At 36.0% G+C, this 22,440-nt stretch overlaps 1 long non-coding RNA gene across 5 annotated transcripts in view; it reads left to right on the forward strand.

Annotated features, from left to right (window-relative positions):
- The window catches only part of LOC131202963 (uncharacterized), a 50,068-nt gene that overhangs the window by 2,606 nt on the left and 25,022 nt on the right, over nucleotides 1–22,440 (forward strand). For 4 of the 5 annotated variants that reach the window (XR_009156258.1, XR_009156260.1, XR_009156259.1 and 1 more), the window contains 2 exons: nucleotides 2,495–2,589; nucleotides 15,064–15,109. This is a non-coding gene — a long non-coding RNA (uncharacterized LOC131202963). The remainder of the gene's footprint in view (nucleotides 1–2,494; nucleotides 2,590–15,063; nucleotides 15,110–22,440) is intronic. The other variant, XR_009156257.1, reaches the window with a different exon arrangement.

Raw genomic sequence — 22,440 nt, forward strand, 5'->3', positions numbered from 1 at the left:
AGATTATGCAGCTGCTTTAATGAAATGCAGACAAGTGCTATGATTGCATCCTTGCATGTTCTGATAGAGTTTTTGTAATTGACTCCCAAGCAGTGCCCAGCCTGTTTAAGGAAGTTCCTGTTTAATCTATCTCTGATCTATATCTTAGTACTGAAGCAGAAATACCAGAATACCTATGCAACAAAAAATAATTTGGAAACAATTTATAATTTATTGCTTTTCCAATCTCGATTGCCATCCAGATATAAGAATTAGCTTCCAATATTCACAGTAACAGTCCTATTGCATGGAGAATTCTATTGGAGATTGTGTAGCTAAGAAAGACTAGCTCAGTTCACACAAGTATTCATGTATGTTGGCTACATTAATTCTATGCATATTTAGAGAAGTATAGTTATACTATGTTTCCTGGAGATCAAGTATACATAGGTTTCATTCTGAGAGATATATTGCATATGTTAATGAACTATTGAAATTCAGTTGTGTAGCGTTAGTTCCACTCTCTCTACTTTCAGTTTATTATGGCTTTATCACCAATCTTCCCCCTTGATCTCAATATTTTATCCCCAGCCCCTGATTTAAGACCCTTAATCTGTGATTGTGTACTGGTAATACAAGTAATACTTTATCCTTAAGTCTTCACCATCCTGCCAGAACTGTATAATATTAGCTGACCTGATGTAGGCATGATCAGAGTTGTTAGAAGGGGACTGTTAGAAGGAGTGGGCATCCCAATCTAGTTATTAGTCAGCTTCCACTGGAATAATTTTTCTTCCAAAGTTGTCCTTTTTATGAGCATTTTTTTTACTTCAGTACTCTACATGCCTCTCTCCTTCCTGTTATATAATTTTGACTTTTTTTGTGGGAGGTCAGTAAGGCACTGGAGCGGGGAGCAGAACTCCGTATTTTATTTTGGGAAGAAGGGTCTTTTGAGCACTCTTTTAATACTGTGTTTCCCTGAAAATAAGACTCTGTCTTACATTTTTTTGAATCCCGAAATAAGCGCTTGGCCTTATTTTCAGGGAAGTCTTATTATTTTGGAGCACGATGGGGCTCCTCTTGCCGTCTTACCTGATTTCCAGTTTTGTGTTTAAATATTTTCGGGGATGGCTTATTTTCAGGGGGAGGCTTATTTTAGCACATGCACTCAAAAGTCCAATTGGGCTTATTATCAGGGGATGTCTTGTTTTTGGGGAAACAGGGTAGCAACATTGTGATGTAAACAAGCCTCCACTATTCTATTGGGAGGAAAAGGGAATATTTTTTTATGCTTTTCCATTTTAACGGTACTTTGAAAAGTATCTTTAGCTGTAACTAAATCATCTTTGTTTTATTGTAGTGTCCAGACAATAAAAAAAAACTGTTGACCTGCACTTTTGGTATTATTTATTATTTCCCCTATATTCAACAGTATCAGTTCTACTTCTCACTTCTGCCTAAAGTAAAAATGGTGGCTCTCTAAGTAAGTTTCAACTTTCCTTACGCTACATGTCGAAACCAGCTACACCATAATGATAGAGTGCCCTCATGCTTTCTGGAGCTATTTCTTTCCTAATGTCTTACAATATTCACTTGAAATCTAAACATATGGGAGGAAGTCCAGGCAAGCCAACCTAAAAAAAATTCCAACCATCACAAAGTCAGACCTCCTCATTCCCATGGCAGTGGGTTACCTAGTGGATGTTTTTCCCATGGCTAATAATATATTGAATGAGGACAAGATGGCAGCAAATCCAGAGGTGAAAAATAGTCTCCTTGCCTATAATGTGTGGCACCCCCCGCCAATCAGAAGAATACCATTTGACAGTGATTTGGAACAGATAGAATTCAAGCATGATAGGATGTGGCAGTAAGAAAAGGAATGTCTGTGTTGTTCATGCTGACTTAAGAGTAGGTGGCTAGCATTTTAACTCAGTAATGGAAAAAAGACCTTTGTATGTAATTCTTAATAATAATCTAATTCTGGAAGACAGCACAGCTTCGATAGCTTTTGTTATTATAGCCTCTTTCTTTTTGAATTAACTACTATCATAGCTATGTGCCAAATTGAGAAAGAAAGTCTATCAACTGTTTTAAACACATTTATGTTAATGATATTTGGAATTGGGCAGTTATATTACATTTAAATAATTTATAAATCTTAAATAATTATAAATCTTTACTTTTAGCATTGAAAGAACTAAGCGTTCCACCAGCTATAGCTATGTTCAAATCTTTAAAAAAAATACACCATGGCTTTTGAGAATATCTGTTTGAGGGTATTATTTTACGTGAAAGTCAGACTAGCAGATCTATCTATTGATAATGCATATTTGCAATTGTAAAAACAGTTGGGAGAGAAGCAATGAGATTATCCCCCAATTTCTTTTAACTACACAAGATCATCTAGATTGGCTTATAAAAAGATTGTGGGATATTAATGTATTATATTATAGCAAATTGTACAAATAGTTACCTTTTCAATGTTTATGAACCATGTATTCCACTTTCCTAGATATTTCCTGGGGAAAAAGAATCATTATGAATTTATGTGTGCTTTGTTCAATATGTCAGCATATAAGCGTCCACATTGAAGAGTACAGTAGGCAGGTATGTAATAAATTATAAATTTATCATCTTTCCTTAGATGTTTCAATAGAGGAGCATCGTTTTTTCAATATTTCCTACCTTAGAATGTTTGTCCATTAATGTAAGTAATCTAGACAGATAGATAAGGAGACAGATAAAAGTTATATTTCAGTGAAATAAAACAGACAGATCATTAATAATAATATTGATAGTTATGTGAAAAGAAATGTATTATATTTTCCTACTCAAAATATTGTTAAGCCATGTTACAGGCCATATATTCCTCCTAGAGTAATTTACAGATTAAAATTATGACCTTACCAATGTCAGTACTGTTTGTTCTTAGTTTACAATGGCAATTGGAGTTGTTTTGACACAGTCATATAGTGGGATATTACATGACTGCATTGCTTAGTGACAACAGTCCAGGCAGTCCTGGTTATTAAACAACGAACATGTGGGTTGTTAAGGAAGGACCACATGTGACTGCAATGTACAACTTCCTGCCCAGCTTCCACATTGATTTTGCTTGTGGGAAGTCAGCAGGGAACATCAGAAAACATGATCACAGTTTGATGAGACAGAATAGAATAGAATAGAATAGAATAGAATAGAATAGAATAGAATAGAATAGAATAGAATAGAATAGAATCATATGTTCTCAATCTCCCTTGTAGGACTCTCAAAGTTGTTTTCATTGCCGCTCCAGTGTAATCAAGCACATCTACTATTCAAAGTTATGAAGGCACTGAATATAAATGCCATCTGTGATGCATCTTTGTAGTTCTAACTGTGGTAGCATCAGGTGATTTCAATCCAGGCACTTGGCACCTGGTTCATGATTATGTATACCGAGACCATATGCATCAAGACAAATTCTTTGTGTGTCTAATCACACTTGGCCAATAAAGAATTCTATTCTATCCTCTCTCACCCTCTCCCTCCCTCTCTTTCTCCCTCCCTCCCTCCCTCCCTCCCTCCCTCCCTCCCTCCCTCCCTCCCTCTCTCTCCATCCAATTTAGAAACCACCCATCTCCTTTATAGCAGGGCCCTGTTCTTGGAGAAGTTGATCTATGACACTGCTAAAGCTTAATTGCTAACTTGATAGTATTCACTCTTTCATAATGAAAATATAGTAAGTTTAAAACATTTTTAAAAATATCCCCTGGAAAAGTGTTTTGTGTTAATGGCAGAACACATCTTTTCCATGCAGAGATCAATCCAGTAGAAAAACTATAGAGTTGCTGTGATCAGTGTAAAGTACTGGAGATATGCTGCCAATCGATGCTTTGCATGCTGGGGTAGCGGAAACAATGTTCTAGTGTAACATAAGGTAGCTTTTTCTACTACTGCATTTTTCTAATCTACAATTTAGGGTACATGTATCTTTATCAATTTTGATTCCCCCCCTTTCTTCTTTCTATCATTTTTCTTACAAGAGTGGGTTCTTCTTACAAGAATGTTGATCGTTTGTGGCAGAAATTGATCAACTGGCTTGTTACATCATGACATCATGTGCTGAGAAAAAAATACTGGTTCAAAGTCCTAAAGTTGGCTTTCATGGCTAGGGCAGGACTGGAACTCTCCATCTCTTGGTCTAGCCTGGTGCCTTAACCACTAGACTAAACTAGACTCATCTATTTTGATTGTCCAAGCCAGGAAAACTCTGTACAATTCCATTTAGTGTCCATAGAATTCTATTGTGCAATTTCCTGTTGTTTTCATGTGCAGCATGGGAAAATAACTTCCCACTGATTGCATCTACTATGCATAAGCAAAGCATTAGGCTAACAGCATACTATTAACTGCTGCCAGCATCTTTATCTCTTCTCGGGTTTGTCCAAACTATGTGCAAGGGCACTCTATTTTCGTATAGTCTCACTTGTCAGGCAGGGCTGGACAGCATTTTGTTAAACTCTAAATAGTGAATTAAAAGCACTGATGATTTGAAGCAACCCCCTAATGCAAAATGATAAATTGCACTTAGGTAATACATGAACAAGAAAATGATTTATAGATTTTCACAATGGTCTGAGCAAATGAAGGCAATATGAATTATATATCCTAATGCTCACTATATCATTTTCTAATAATACTGTTGCAGCTGCAATGCCATACACGACTTTCTTCAATAGAAGTTATTGATTAATAAGAAGTCCAAATCTAGTTTTATAGCAGACATGCTTTTTCTCCTCTTATTAATTGCTTTAATGCCAACAAAAATGTTTTATGTATGTATGCATGTATGTATGTATTTCTTGATTTTAGAAGTAAATGACAAGATTCAACTGAGCACCACAGTTTCGGTCTGCTACTCCATATGTCACCATTTTAGGCTGCTATTACTTCTACAAATGAAGAATAATCTTTTATAAAAACCACATTTTCCTTCATGCTGCCATTTAGAAATGCAAATAAATGGTTGTAGGCTGGTAAATCTATCTTTCATATTGAAATGGAAAATGAGCAACAAATTCGTCTTTTCCTAGTGAAATGTCTGAAGTTTGATCATCGTCTGTCTACTTTGCCTATAGAAAATGTTTTCATTGGATTATCTAACAATTTAGATAAAAGAGCAGGTGATTTTGAAGCCTGGTGTTAAAGAAACAGTGTATTTTGTTTTGTTTTTACTATAGGAGCATTAACACATTTCAACATAACTTTTTGTTAGTTTGTTGTTTTCTTCTGTTCTTATATCTCTGGTACTATATTGCAACCTAATTTTTAATGTCTTGGACTTACCACTCTTAGTTCTCCATTCTGACTTATTTGGATCTGGCATGCCTAACAATGTGGCTGTAGTCAATGATCATAAAATCAGGACATTAAAAAGAACACATCAAGTCTTTTTGTTTCTTAAAGCAATAGAGGTTGATTGGAAGCAATGTTTTCTATCACTAATGAAAATGAAGCAATTCCACTGGTGTTAAGACAGAGCCTGTTGTGACTTGACTTTGTCAGATTTATGAGACATAGATCAAGTGACAGACCTATTTTTGGTAATGCCCATTTTATGCAATACTCTCTCCCAAAGGGATGGATGGTTCCAATTTTGTAAGTATTTTGAAAAAATATACTAATGCTACATTTTCCCAGCAGGCATTAGGGCCTTAGTTTAAAGAGTGCCTTTTACATACTTCTGCTTTTCCTAATTGATAATTATCTGGCACTTTCCCCAAACTGCTGATCTAGTTCTACAGAGGAATTATTGAGTCTGTCATTTGCACCTCTATAACTGTCTGGTTCGGTTCTGCAACCCAACAAGACAGACACAGACTTCAGAGGATAATTAGAACTGCAGAAAAAATAATTGCTACCAACCTGCCTTCCACTGAGGATCTGTATACTGCATGAGTCAAAAAGAGGACTGTAAAAATATTTACAGACCCCTCACATCCTGGACATAAACTGTTTCAACTCCTACCCTCAAAAGGACACTATAGAGCACTGCACAACAGAACAACTAGACACAAGAACAGTTTTTCCCCGAATGCCATCACTCTGCTAAACAAATAATTCCCTCAACACTGTCAAACTATTTACTAAATCTGCAGTACTATTAATCTTCTCATGGTTCCCATCACCCCTCTCCTTCCACTTATGAGTGTATGACTGTAACTTTGTTGCTGGTAATCCTTATGATTTATATTGATATTGATTGTTTCCTGATTGCTTATTTGTACCCTATGATTATCATTAAGTGTTGTATCATTAAGTGTTAAATTGTACCCTATGACCATCATTGTGTTGTAAATGTTGTACCTTGATGAAGGTATCTTTTCTTTTATGTACACTGAGAGCATATGCACCAAGACAAATTCCTTGTGTGTGCAATCACACTTGGCCAACAAAAATTCTATTCTGTTCTATTCTAAAAAAAGAGCCACTGGCAGTCAGGCCCTTCTATCCCTTTCCCACATCACCAGTCTCACTTGTCAGGCAGGGCTGGACAGCATTTTGTTAAACTCTAAATAGTGAATTAAAAGCACTGATGATTTGAAGCAACCCCCTAATGCAAAATGATAAATTGCACTTAGGTAATACATGAACAAGAAAATGATTTATAGATTTTCACAATGGTCTGAGCAAATGAAGGCAATATGAATTATATATCCTAATGCTCACTATATCATTTTCTAATAATACTGTTGCAGCTGCAATGCCATACACGACTTTCTTCAATAGAAGTTATTGATTAATAAGAAGTCCAAATCTAGTTTTATAGCAGACATGCTTTTTCTCCTCTTATTAATTGCTTTAATGCCAACAAAAATGTTTTATGTATGTATGCATGTATGTATGTATTTCTTGATTTTAGAAGTAAATGACAAGATTCAACTGAGCACCACAGTTTCGGTCTGCTACTCCATATGTCACCATTTTAGGCTGCTATTACTTCTACAAATGAAGAATAATCTTTTATAAAAACCACATTTTCCTTCATGCTGCCATTTAGAAATGCAAATAAATGGTTGTAGGCTGGTAAATCTATCTTTCATATTGAAATGGAAAATGAGCAACAAATTCGTCTTTTCCTAGTGAAATGTCTGAAGTTTGATCATCGTCTGTCTACTTTGCCTATAGAAAATGTTTTCATTGGATTATCTAACAATTTAGATAAAAGAGCAGGTGATTTTGAAGCCTGGTGTTAAAGAAACAGTGTATTTTGTTTTGTTTTTACTATAGGAGCATTAACACATTTCAACATAACTTTTTGTTAGTTTGTTGTTTTCTTCTGTTCTTATATCTCTGGTACTATATTGCAACCTAATTTTTAATGTCTTGGACTTACTACTCTTAGTTCTCCATTCTGACTTATTTGGATCTGGCATGCCTAACAGTGTGGCTGTAGTCAATGATCATAAAATCAGGACATTAAAAAGAACACATCAAGTCTTTTTGTTTCTTAAAGCAATAGAGGTTGATTGGAAGCAATGTTTTCTATCACTAATGAAAATGAAGCAATTCCACTGGTGTTAAGACAGAGCCTGTTGTGACTTGACTTTGTCAGATTTATGAGACATAGATCAAGTGACAGACCTATTTTTGGTAATGCCCATTTTATGCAATACTCTCTCCCAAAGGGATGGATGGTTCCAATTTTGTAAGTATTTTGAAAAAATATACTAATGCTACATTTTCCCAGCAGGCATTAGGGCCTTAGTTTAAAGAGTGCCTTTTACATACTTCTGCTTTTCCTAATTGATAATTATCTGGCACTTTCCCCAAACTGCTGATCTAGTTCTACAGAGGAATTATTGAGTCTGTCATTTGCACCTCTATAACTGTCTGGTTCGGTTCTGCAACCCAACAAGACAGACACAGACTTCAGAGGATAATTAGAACTGCAGAAAAAATAATTGCTACCAACCTGCCTTCCACTGAGGATCTGTATACTGCATGAGTCAAAAAGAGGACTGTGAAAATATTTACAGACCCCTCGCATCCTGGACATAAACTGTTTCAACTCCTACCCTCAAAAGGACACTATAGAGCACTGCACAACAGAACAACTAGACACAAGAACAGTTTTTCCCCGAATGCCATCACTCTGCTAAACAAATAATTCCCTCAACACTTTCAAACTATTTACTAAATCTGCAGTACTATTAATCTTCTCATGGTTCCCATCACCCCTCTCCTTCCACTTATGAGTGTATGACTGTAACTTTGTTGCTGGTAATCCTTATGATTTATATTGATATTGATTGTTTCCTGATTGCTTATTTGTACCCTATGATTATCATTAAGTGTTGTATCATTAAGTGTTAAATTGTACCCTATGACCATCATTGTGTTGTAAATGTTATACCTTGATGAAGGTATCTTTTCTTTTATGTACACTGAGAGCATATGCACCAAGACAAATTCCTTGTGTGTGCAATCACACTTGGCCAACAAAAATTCTATTCTGTTCTATTCTAAAAAAAGAGCCACTGGCAGTCAGGCCCTTCTATCCCTTTCCCACATCACCAGCCTTACCTGACCCAGGCACACCAACATAACTTTGGAGGGAATTGCAAGCTTTAATTAAAAATAATGGCTGTTAAGATTTTAAAAAATCAAATTAAACAACACAATAATTATAAAATATTAAATCTTATAGTGAGCAATGTTGCTTGAGCTAAAAATATCCCAAAGTCTCTCCCTTTTGGCCAAATAGCTTGACACCAATCTGTTGTCTCATAAACATGTCTTCTGCAGACCCAGGAAGAGGCTATGGAGGCCTCTTGAGACAACTAGGATACAGTCTCTAGGCTGAGATATTGCTTTTGCGCTTTCTTGGAGGGGCAATCTCTTTTCAAAGGAGTCCAGCCTCTTTTTGCTCCATCTCTGTGTTTTCTCCTCAGCTGTTCGAATCTGTTACTCTACCCCCAGCCCTCTAATTTAATTCTGGGGATTACATTTCCCAGATATTTTCTCCAGGGCCTCTTCCTGTCCCAACTGTAAATTCTGCACAATAAAATCAATGAAATTCCTGACACAGATCTATGTACATGTTATTATTGTTATAGCACAACAGCTCCACTGCTATAGTATACATGAATGTATGTATGTATGTATGTATGTATGTATGTATTTAATTTATATAGCGGCCCATCTCACCAAAGGTAACTCTGAATTGTGTACAATTTAGTATTCTTGCTAGGTGAGATTTAATCTGTGTATGTATTATTATTATTATTATTATTATTATTATTATTATTATTATTAATTATATTTGTATACCGCCCATCTCCCGAAGGACTCAGGGCGGTTCACAGCCAAAAAACAACAGAAAACATATAATACATATAAACAGCTAAAAGAATAGACAGTTAAATTCAATTGATGCCCTAAAACTATAAGTATAACACACACATACACACACATACACACACAGCACACACAATTTCCTAGCATTTAAGGTCAGTTGTTAATACTAAGCATGGGCTGCAGCAAGGTTGTGTTTGACCTTGGGGGGCCAGGGTGGGTGTGGCTAGTTCAACTCACTCATGTCAGGTGCGCCTGTGATGGCCTGAGCGCTCTGCCACAGAAAATGGGGTCCCGAGCTCTGTTTTTGGATGTGATGGCTTCCTGCAACCCTCTGCCAGTAAAAACAGAGCTCCCGAGCTTTTTTTTACTGGCAGAGGCACTGCAGGCTGGTCCTTTGCTGTTTCCATGGCGACCCCGCGGGTCAAATCTAAATACACCATGGACCGGATCTGCCCCCTGGGCCTTAAGTTTTACACCCCTTTTCTAGATGGTTGGGGAGCTTTTCTAATCTCAGCTATGGTTGTTGTGCTCTGATAAACTGGTTGTCCTCTTTCCAGATGATTGAGGAATTAGTAAATAGCTATTACCGAGGTTTAGGGATAAGACTGCCGATAATAAGCCAATGACATATTTCGGGGGTCAAACACGTTGACCCGTTTTCAGTGAAACACGGTATTTCCTAACTATCTCTTGAATACGAAGTTGTTAACAGACCACTCCACTTAAACAACTATTTTCATGAAATACTCCCTTTAACTTTTAGTTAAAAATCACCTTTTTGTTGTTTGGGATCATAGGTATCTGTTCCTAACTACAATGATTTCAAAGTGGCAAAATGTTAACATGCTGTTATAATGCAACTCTGCTCCTTCCTTGTAGTATTTCATGTATAAAAAAGGAGTAGAGTTTGTGTCATAGGGTCATGTTTCATCATTATCTCTACAAACAGACCCAAATAGCTTGATTATTCAGTCTGGAGCATGGGTGTCAAACTCTATCGCATCACATGACGTATCACATATCGCAATATTTTTTGCCTTTGTGGAGCTGAGGTGGGCCTGTGCATGACACATCGGGCCTGCGAGCTGACAGTTTGACTCCTCTGATCTAGAGTGAGAACACAACTTTTTTGGTGCTTAAATAACATGACCAAGGTAAAAAAAAATCAGTAATAAAATTGGGTTATTTTAATTCAGTTAATATAAAAACTTTACATATAATTTCCTCCTTTCCCTTATATCATTTTTAAAAAATTAATTTAACATCAAGCTTTGAAGAGGGTTTGTGGAACATGCCAAATATTTACAGGTTGTATAATCCTACTTTGAAGCAAAAGAAAACGAACATACTTTACTATTTACTGTATATGACAATTTTTTAAATATTTGAAAATGACTTTCATAGTGTTATATGTCTCATAATGTTTATTTTTTTCTACAGACTTAAACATACTCAATGCGTTTAACCTTTCTTCACAGAACTTGGTGGCCATGACTATATTTATCACTCACCTTAAACAAATAGTAGGAACGTTCCAAATTATCTTAGTGGACATTCATGCCAAAAAATTAACCCTATAACAATCTATTTATGCCTCTTCAAAGTGAGAAAATGGTGATGTGAACTAGCTGAAAAATACAGAATAATGAAACTTTATTGAATTAACTTTCATTGCCAATCCATAAGAAACACTTACTTGTGTTACATAATCTATATTGTAATCTGAGTTAAGACAATTCCATTAAGAATGGTAACTGAATATTATTAATCAATAACAATGTTCTTAAGTGACAATTAGTTTCATGTTTAATCCATGATATGTTCAATTAGAGTTGTGTGTGTTTGTCTGTATATACATGTGTACACACACATATCAAAAATAGTGTTTCAATGAAGATTTTAGAATGGGGGGAAAAAAGGGCCAACATAAATTATATTCAGATAGTTTATAGCAGGGGTCTCCAACCTTGGCAACTTTAAGACTTCTGGACTTCAACTCCCAGAGGAGTTAAAATTGCCAAGGTTGGAGATCCTGGTTTATAGCTATCTTATGTGTTTTATTTTTGTTTTTAATCAGATACCATCTTTGTTCTCTTCCTCTTTCTCCCAGATAGGATCTTTTTATTTTATTGTTTTAAACTTACTTATACTGTCAACCATTGTATACTGAAAACAATAAATCCACAAAAGCATTGCAAAGGGAATATCACCAGTCAATTATTCTTATATTAAACACTATTCCTCTACTTTATTGAATGATGTTAAGTGTTGTGTATGATCCCATTGGTGGGAAATTCCAGCGGGAGATTCCAGCGGGAAAACATTTGAATTCTATTGGTGGCCAACTGATCCAGGTGTGTATATAAGGAGAGCATCCTGCCTGTATCTTTTGCTGAAGTCTCACATTGAATAAAAAGAGCTGTTGTCACAACTCCGGTCTCGGTCTCCTCATTCGGCCAACTCAACAGTAATGATGATGATGATGACAACAACAACAACGATAATGATTTGCCTAATCAGAGACATACATTAACGTTTAAAAGTTAAAAGGCTAAGATGAATTCAGATTATCATCAATATCTTAATTGTAGAATTAGGGAGAGAGGTTATGGTAATTAAAGCATATATTAAAGAAATATAAAAAGGAAAAAAAAACATTTTAAAAGGCATAAGGAAAAAGAAGGATCTATATCAGTGATGATGAAAGTATGGCACATGTGCCACACAAGCCATTGCCCCAGTTGAGCGCCACTGTGCATGTGCCCGTCCCTCCCACCGGCCAGCTGGTCTTCAGGTTTCTGCTGCACATGTGCAGTGGGAAGGGTGCATGCGAGGGGCACACATGCATGCGTGGGGTGCATGCGTGGGGAGCGCACACATTGCATTTTGGGGGGGTTGGGTGCTTTGGGCACTCAGTCTGGAAAAGGTTAGACATCACTGATCTATATAATGCCCATTTAATATGAATATAAAATGAGCTCAGTCCTTAAGCTCATCATTAAATCTACACCATATAGATACTGCTTCACCTTATGTCTTAATACTGAAACTGTAGGGGTCTCTGAGCTGCTAAAGCATCCAGGCCATCCTGTTTAGTCAGCACATTTTCAGTTGCATATATCACCAGTAGATACAATAAGTGAATCATATTTATAGCATAATCTCTCAAAGTCTTTAAAACAACCAGTGCAGATCAACTTTTATCTCATGTTCAAACTAAATACTCCAAATCAGGGGTGAAATGCTCCTGGTTCGGACCGGATCACGCGATCCGGTAGCGATGGCAGCGGGTGATTTGGAGAACCGGCAGCAAAAATCCCTGCCCCTTCCCCCCACCCCCCACATGCCCAGCTGAGCCACAAGATCATCAGAGGGTTTTTATTTTTACTTTTAAAAGCATTTTTTCTTTGGCCGAAAAAATGCTTTTAAAAGTAAAAATAAAAAGCCTCTGATGATTGCATGGCTCAGCTGGGATTGTCAGAACCCTTTCAAAGCATTTTTTTACAAGCTCTTCGGTTGAATGGGCTGTAAAAAAAGTTTTTAAAGGGTTCTGGCAATCAGGCAACTCACCTGAGATCGTCAGAATCCTTTCAAAGATTTTTTTCTACAAGCTCTTCGGCCGAAGAGGTTGTAGAAAAAATGCTTTTAAAAGTAAAAAAAAAGTTGGCCACACCCACCCAGTCACATTACCCTCCCCCCAGTCATGCCCACAGAACCGGTAGTAAAAACTTTTACATTTCATCCCTGCTCCAAATACTCCCCCCAAAAAAGCAAAAATAAGTGTGATTTTTAAAAAATGTGATCTGTGTCTAGGTACAGATAACACTGGCTGAAATACTATAAAAGCTTAAAATTATTTTATTTATATAAATTTATGTTGTCCATCTCACTGACAAGTGACTGAATTAATTATTTGATTGTATCAACTAATACATTAATTAACAATGTAGCAATTACCTTTAATAAAAATTCTGATCCCGAGCAAAGATTCTGTTTTCTACTAACTTTATTTTAAACAAACAATGTATTAATTTCTTCAAAACCAACAAAATACTATAATTGTCAAGTGACTATACAAACAAAGGAAGGCAGTTTCAATGTTCATTTTCAGTCTTTCAATGATACCATTCTTAATTGGCATTCCAATTATAGCCTAAAGTGTGTGAAGTTGACACATTATTATTTTTTAGTTTCTGTTCATTTTAAATAAAGATAAATCCATGTGGTTGGACTTATACACTATCAAGGATCACTAGAAAAAAAGAAGCTGGGGTGATTTTCAGTTGCATGTGCAGAATTTCAGTTACATTGGAAAATTCTCTGCTGGCTTTAGTTTCCCCATTAACAATGGATTTGGCCTTTCTAGCAATTGTAAAAGAAATCTCTAGAGTATCGTTAGTCAATGTAATTTTAATTATCTAGATTTGCAAAACAAACAAATACATGCCCTGGTTTTGTTTTGTGAGAATTAATAATTGTTCTTAGTGCAGGAAAGATTACCAAAATCAATGGTGTGATTAGGAATGTAAATAAGAACAACAAGCTGTTACCATATTTGTAAAAGTTGCCCTAATATCTAATATTAGCTTTGTACTTTACTTATAGAGCTCAATGATAAAACCCATGAGCCAAACTTTAAAAATAAATATTCAAAATTAAATATTTTAAAAATAGTTTAGAAACTATTATAAAAATATAAATTTGAGTGATTTTTACAAATCCACTAATTTTTGTCGATTTAACTAAATTAACTAAAACTATGAGAAATTTTAGGAAGAGAAATGAAGCTGCCATCATCTATCCAATTCAAAATGGCTAGATTTCTTTCAGGAATCTCAGTTTACAACACTTCTCTCAGCACAAGATTCTCACAAAATAGTATGTAAATCAATAGTATATCAAATGAAATATGTACAGAGTTATATAGCAGTTTTGTCACCTGAAAGTTTCTTCTATCATTAGCTTCATGAATCACAGCTTTCTTCAGTTATGAAATGACATGCTATCTTAAATGTAATTGTCTTATTCTCCTGATTCTGAGAGAAATAATTGTGGATGTTCTGTATTAGAAGGCCTATTATAAATATATGGATTCTAATTCTACGCATATAAAAATAGCCCAAGTCTTGTAAAAAAAGAAAGGTAAACCAGATATGATTGCCTTTGAAGGTTATATTACCTTATTCCCAGTTCCATACCCAATCAGAAAGACTGAGCGGCACAAAGACTTGTGATTGTTTAGGGCAGAGTAACTGATTAAATGCCCCCAAATTAAGCTGTCAAATGCCCCAAATAATAACTTTTAATGTGACAATAGGAAGGCTACATTAAATACATTACAATACAAATACAATACATACAGGATAATCATAATTATATTTAAAGTGCATGTAATTGAAAGATACTAAAGTTTTGACAGATCTGGCCAACTACTTCTGGAATTTGATCAAAAGCATGGTCCTTATATATTTTTTTATAGCCTACTTATGGCTTAAGTTCTCTACTATCTTAGATGAGTTAAGAATTCTATCAAATAGAGGCTATCAGGATGAAAAATTTTAATTTCAAGCTACAGAGGAAGTATTAATGAACACAATCGGGTTTAATGATGTATAACTTTTTCTAAACAGTAAAGCCGGTGTGTGTATGTCTGCATGCTAATGTGTAGTATAAGATGTATGCATCATTGTGAGTGACAGAACTGGGTTATATTTTTGGTATTTCAATTTATACTTTCAGATGCTTGATGACAGATGACAAAGGATTTTCACAGTGACTTATAGTTGTATGTATTTTACCATATTTTGATTTTGTATTAATCCCTTACTTTGCATAAAAATATTTGCTTTTCTAATACAAATATTCATATTCACGAAATATGTCATTAAATAGAATAAACATATGTTAAGAACTGTAGTTTTCTATAAAATATCTATGCATAGTAAATATGAAGAATGATGAATTCAAACAATAGCCTTATATTATAATATAAAACTGTATATATCATTTAAGTATTACTTGCTCTTAACTTACATTTTTAATTTGATTCATAATTAAAATGGAATGTCCATACTTTAGGTCTAAGTGATTGGTGTACAGCAATAACTCTGACAAGGGAAAGTGGACATTATTAGCACTCATATTTTGTTCCTTTACTTGATATTAGTGAGAACTATCTTATTTCCCGGTATTTTTAGTATACTTTTAGTATCTCTATTGTCAAGGTGGATGTGGGAATATTCACTTTTATTGCAGTTAATGCTATCACTTATTAATTCACTGTTATCTAGGCAGAGGAGCATAAATGTTGCTCAAACAATGGCCATTCCAGTAAAACAAGTTATATTATAACGGCCTCTGCAGCTGTTTACAATTATTCTTCCCTTTTTAGTGACTAATTAGGATACAGGTCAAAGACATTTAATAAGACTTTAATCAGTTCCTACCTGTCAAATCTCTACAGTTTCCAAGTAACATTTTGGGAATGTGTATGCAATTGCCAGATAAATGTGATGATAGATGAGAAGAATAAATAAGTAAATAAATAAATAAATAAGTAAGTAAACAAACAAACAAACAAACAAATGTCAGCATTCACTTTTTGTAACAGGAACCAGATCTCTAGTGACCTTGGGCTCTGGGTGCTACTTTGGAATGCCAAGTTGGTCTGCAATAAATCTATGCTTATCTATAATCCATAATTTTATGGATGAGAGTATTGATCTGACATACATAAAAAAGGTCCTGATTGGGCCCAGAAAGGGCTATATTACCCATGGATCCTTGGTGTACCCTGAGCTTGGTGGTTTTCTTGCAGACATTCCTTTACCAATGTAGTTTGGTGATGAAATGTCTGCAAGGAAACCACCAAGCTCAGAGAGTGGAAAAGACCCCACAGTTCAATCCTGAGCTACAAATACTCTCTTCTATCAGGCTATTACCCTTTCAGAATTGTACACAAATAAGTTTTGGCTATGCATAAGCTGAGACCCCAGGGAAGACAGTAATGATTATTGATATCTATAAGTTGTTGAAGATTTTCAGATGGGCTGCTTCATGGATATTTGGATGAGGGACTGTCTGGTTGAAGTTAGGCTTTAAGGGAACAGTTAGGATGGCTGATGTTGCATTATACTCCCTGCAGCTCAGTTTCATTTCTTCCTGAATTGCCAATTTTATTTATTTTTTGCTATGTTGGCTTCAAAAACCCAGGGTTATTAGTTATTATGGATTTTAATTTGTTGTTAAGATTCGGAGTCCATGTGAAAGGGAATTAGTTAAGGACTGTATGATAAAATGGGCACAAAATATTCAGCAACCTATAATGACGGAAACGTGGGAAAAATCTGGGTTACAAATGTTAAATTTACTCAAGCACAAAATTTAAGAGAAAATTTTTATAAAATGTTTTATAGATGGCATTTAGATCCAAAAAAATTGGTGTGTATGTATCTGAATTTGCAAGCTAAATGTTGGAGATGTGTTTGTGATCATGTTACTTATTATCATATATGGTGGACTTGTAAAAAAATCAAAGCATTTTGGATAAGGATTTGGTGGATTATGCAAAATATTTTGAAAAAGAAGATAAAGTTTACCCCACAACTGTTTCTTTTGGGTATAATTATGGACTGTACCTCAATAGAGATTAAATTAATTTTAAATTTAATATCAGCAGCCAGACTATTGGTGGCGCAATATTGGAAGAAGGAACATTTGCCTACAATTGAAGAATGGGCATAAAAAGTAACGAACTTAGCGGAAATGGCAAAAATTTCAGCGTATTTGAAAGATCATTCACAAAAAAGATATATATTGGAATGGGGAAGGTGGATTGATTATGTTCAAAATAAATATTAGACTAAAAATTATCAAATAGCTTATGAATGAATAGAAAGTAATAATTGTATCTGTATATATATTTCTTTTGTGTATGGGAAAAGGGACTTATGGTTCTATGGGACGGATTGGAGTTTATGAATAGTTAGCGTAATTTAGCTTATGATTGTTAGATGTTATACCCTGTATTTTGCTCTGGGAAGTCCAGGTGTGTGTGTGAAAGGGGGTAGAGGGAGAGAGTGGGGGTGGAGGGAAGAGGAGGGCATGTATTTGTTAAAAAAAAATTGTAAAACTTTTTAATAATAATAAAAAAAGATTAGGAGTCCATGGCCTTCATAGCAAAGATGGAGATGTTCCAAGTCATAGAAGGTGTGGTGCATATTAGTACTAAAAAGTTAGATGTGTTTTTTGTCTGGGGCAATTGCAATGTGGTGTCTTATTGAATGATATTATTATCAGTTGCTATGGACAGATCTCTCTTTGATTGCCATTGGGTTGATAATGTCACTCCATCCTGCTAGAAGACAGGGGTTATTAAATTAGCCGAGCCCAGTTTATGGAGTCTATCCTCTTTCCAGGAATGTCAAACTCAATTTTATTGAGGGTTGCATCAGGGTTGTGTTTTACCTCAAGGCCAGGTGGCCAAGGCCAGCTCTACATCACTTGTGTCGGGGCACCTGTGGTGGCCTGGGTGAGGCTAGGGGAATCCACTGTCTTCAGCAGAGGAAGGCAAAACCAAGGAGAATGCCAAACCCTTGTCCTCCAGAAGAGCCTTGCGTCTGTTGGTGGCCAAGTGCTAAGGCAGGACTTCCCTTCTTTCCTTCCTTCCTTCCTTCCTTCCTTCCTTCCTTCCTTCCTTCCTTCCTTCCTTCCTTCCTTCCTTCCTTCCTTTTTCTTCCCTCTTCATTGTCCTTTCTTCTTCCTTCACCTCTTTCTTTCTTTTTCCTTCCTTGCTCTCTTCCCATCTTTCTTTTTCTTTTTCTTTCCTCTTTCCTTTTCTCCTTTCCTGTCCCTTCTCCTTTTGTTTTGTTTTGCTAGCCCTTTACCAGCAAAAATGGAGCCTGGGGGGCTGCGCACAGCCCCCTTAGGCCCCTTTTTCGGCCTGGATGGTCTCCTGTAGCCTCTGCCAGTGAAAACAGATCCCAGGGGGGTCATGGTAGAGGGCTGCAGGAGGCCATCCATGCTGAAAATGGCCTGGGAGGGCTGCATGCGGTCCTTCAGAGCTCCATGTTTGCTGCAAAGGCATTACAGGGTGGTTGTTCCCTGTTTCCAGGGCAGCCCTGCGGATTAGATCTAAGCACCCCATGGGACAGATTTGGCTCGCAGGCCTTGAGATTGACATCCCTGCTCTTCTCCTTTTCATCCTTTTTTTATGATCTATTCTTTTATCTTTTTAAATTGTAGTATATTTCTAATCATGAAATGCGAAGTTACAAATAGGTTCATGTGTTCTTGTGCTTGTATATAGTATGCTCAATGTATATTATAGCTTAGCTTTTATTTTAATTTGTTATATCTAAAATTGTGAGAAGGCCAAGAAGTGAATAGATGCTATATGCAGTAGCTATTTCATGCTCAAACTATTTTAGAAGGGGAGTGTGAATCACCTGGTTTATTTTTATTTATCAATGCTTGGCTCTTTCCTTAGCTGGCATGATTAAATGCATGCACTTAAACCAGCAAAAAACAAACCTTTTGTAAATTTCAGTTTAAATCATTCTTATCTGCAAATCCTGAAATGTGACCATCCAGGGGAGTTGGACTTGGAATATTGCATTCAGTTTTGGTTGCCACAATACAAAAAGCTGTTGAGACTCTAGAATGAGTGCCAGAAGAGCAACAAAGGTGTTTAGGGGACTGGATGCTAAAACATGAAGAACAGTTGAAGGAATTGGGTGTGTCTAGTTTAATGAAAAGAAGAATTGGGGTAAAAGGATAGCAATGTTCTGATACTTGAGGGCTGCCACAAAGAAGAGAGAGTCAACCTATTCTCCAAAACACCTGAAGATAGGACAAGAAACAATAGATGAAAACTAATCAAGGACAGAACTAACCCCAAAATAAAGAGAAATATCCTGACATTTAAAACAATTAATCAGTGGAACTGCTTGCCTTCAGAAGTTGTGGGTGTCCATCACTCAAGCTTTTTAAGAAGAGATTGGATAACCAGTTGTCTGAAATGGTATAGGGCCTCTTGCTTGAGTGAGGGTTTGAACTAGAAGCTCTCCAAAGCCCCTTCTAACTCTTATTCAGTTACCAGGAAAGAGGGAGGGAAAGAGATGAAATGTGTATTGAGATATCCTCATCTAAATGATTCCTTATAGATTTGTATTGTAGACTTGTAAGAAATGGCAGAGTGGAACTTGTATCATGATGTCATGAGCCACATTTCATTATTTTGGCTAGCTGCAGACATTTGTATCCTGGACTAATATGTATAATCAGTGAAGCTGTCTGACAGATTTTGTAGTACCATGAATTATGACATAGTATTCGATTCAAAAGTATCTAGAATGCAAGTAAAATGTGAATTTGATATTTACAAACCAGAGAATACTATTCCCTTTTTTTGAGCAAATACTGGGAGAATCCTTGGTAATCCTAAATTTTCATACTTACAAATTGTGTCCCATCTGCAGTCTAAAACATATAACATAGTACAACAGTGGTGGAATTCAAATAATTTAACAAACAGTTCTCTGCCCTAATGACTGGCTGGGTAGGTGTGGCTGGGTGGTCATGTGACTGGGTAGGTGTGACCAACTCGACATCACTCATCATACCCAGCCCTGCCTCCCAGCCACTCACCTCAAAGGCAGAGGTGGGATTTAGCCAGTTTGGACAGGTTTGGGCTAATCCCACCACTGGCTGGCCCAGCCCTGCCCATTTTTCATTCCATTTTGAAGTCCACAAGTCTTAAAGTTGCCAAGGTTGGATACCCCTGAGCTAGATATTCTGATAGATCAGTGTTTTTCAAATTTGGCAACTTTTAAGATGTATAGACTTCAACATCCAGAATGTTGTCTGGGCAATTCTGGAAGTCCACACATTTTAGGAGTGCAAGTTTGAAAAACTCTGTCAAAATGGGCAAATTAAGATCCTTTGAGGGATCTGTGCTTTGGTCTTTTTTAAAAAAACATATTACAGATTATCCTGAGCAGTATATATATGCAGGAAGACTCTAATAGAAACATGCTTTATGCATAGAAATATAGAAAGGCATCTAAGGATCAGTAATCTCCCCACTTTCATGGACCATAATTTAAGAGAAGTTCACAATGATCTCTACAGATGTTTTCCTCAACTCTCCTTTGCCTGTCTATGCAATATCTATGCTCTGTCATTGAGCTGTGATCATTCTGGCCCTAAAAATAGACACAAAGTTCTCTCAATCACAAAAATTGTCCTCCATTCTCTTTATTCATAGTATAGGAACCTAAAAATAGACACAAAGTTCTCCCAATCATAAAACTGTCCTCCTCTGTCTTTATTTATATTCTGGAATAATCAGATAATGAGGAAAAGCTGAGCAGGAAAGATACATGGACAGACATTATTATTGATCTGATTTATCCTAGAACTGTTATCCCTGGAAAAAAGGGACTTTTACATTGATAAAGATTCCTTCCCTATCCCGCCCCATTACCTATGTACTGAGCTTATTTTCTCAGAATTGATTCTAAAACTGGACATAAAGTTTATTAGTACAGAAATTGTAATTGGAGCAAAGAAGGAAGCAGGGGACTTTAGGAAGACAACATTATGGAATGCAAGTTTTTGATGAGGTTTTCTTGTTTTCCTTATTTTCCTATCTTGGCTTTAAATCATCCCAAAGACATTACATTTGTTCAACATAGTCTATATATGACATGTGGGAATTTGTATCATTTTCCCCCCACAAAGTTTTGCTATAGTCCAGGTGTTACTGCGCGTAGTAGTGCAATTTTATACTATTTCATATAGTTCAGAAGGGGGATATGCTTTGGGGTGAAGGCTCACTTTGTGTTTGCCAGAAAATGTTTAAAAGATTTGTTCAGTGGGGCAGGAAAAAGCACAATGGATGTGAGGTATTGAGAGGTCTGAAGTGTGTGCACACACAAGCTACGAATTCGTCTTCCCCTTTCAAATCCAGATTGTTGTACACCTTCAAGAGAGGTAATTGAGGATTTGAAATCTTCATTTTTCGGCCTGTTTTTCAGCCATTTTCGGACTGTTTTTCAGGCATTTTTGGCCACTTTTCGGCTGTTTTTTGGGCCATTTTTGGGCCATTTTGGATGTTCAATAGTAGTAAATAAATAGGGAAATTGTACCGTTAGGCCTTTGACTCAATTTTCCTCTCTATTTATTTACTACTACTGAACATCCAAAATTGCTTGAAAATGGCCCAAAAAACAACTGAAAAACAACCCCCAAAATGGCTCCAAAATTGGGTGGGGGTGGGGCCAGCCAGCGGTGGGATTAACCAGTTCACGGAACTGGGCAGAATTTTAACAACCGGTTCACCTGAACTGATCAGTACCGGCTGAATCCCACTTCTGTAGTACAGACAAGATTATATCCCCACATTTTCAGGTCAATTTTTGCATTTATTCATGTATAATATACAGGGAAGTTTTACTGCAATGATGGACAGTGTTCTTTTGCCCTTTTTTCTTTATCTCTGTTTTTACTTTGCCAACCTTATAGCATTACTGCACGGTTGTTGTTGTTTTTTTAAATTTTTCTTTTGACTTTTTGGAGTGGGTTGGAAGGATGTAAGGCTCAGAACAGGCCCTATAAATCTAAACTCCTATTTTGTCCTTAAAATGAATCAAAAAGGGAAAAAGTGTCCAATTGTGTGGCAGAAGTTCAGGGTCTTTAAGGATTAAAATGGGCACTTTAAACTGCTGCAAACCTTAAATCACAAAAAAGGGAAACAAATCAATTTTGATTAGATTTCAAGGATGATAAAAAAAAATTGGAAAAAGAATGTTGAGAGCTATTGAATATAAATATTGGGATTGTATTATTTTGAAATCACTCCTACACAAACCTATAGTAACTAGATATAACAATTGGTTTCATTGGGGCTCCTTCTCAATTAAGAAGCAAAAGGAAACAAACTTGGATATGCATATTTTGAGAGAAAGTAGATATTTTCCACTATTAGCTTCTGCTTTCAACTCCCGATAATGAAGAAATATCAAAGAACAAATATATGTATATGTGTATAAGAGAGAGAGTGGTTTTCCCAATAGATGAAAACAAAATTGTTTTCAGATTTTTTTAAAAAAAGAA

The sequence above is a fragment of the Ahaetulla prasina genome, chromosome 8 (assembly GCF_028640845.1).
Source record: "Ahaetulla prasina isolate Xishuangbanna chromosome 8, ASM2864084v1, whole genome shotgun sequence".
NCBI lineage: Eukaryota > Metazoa > Chordata > Lepidosauria > Squamata > Colubridae > Ahaetulla > Ahaetulla prasina.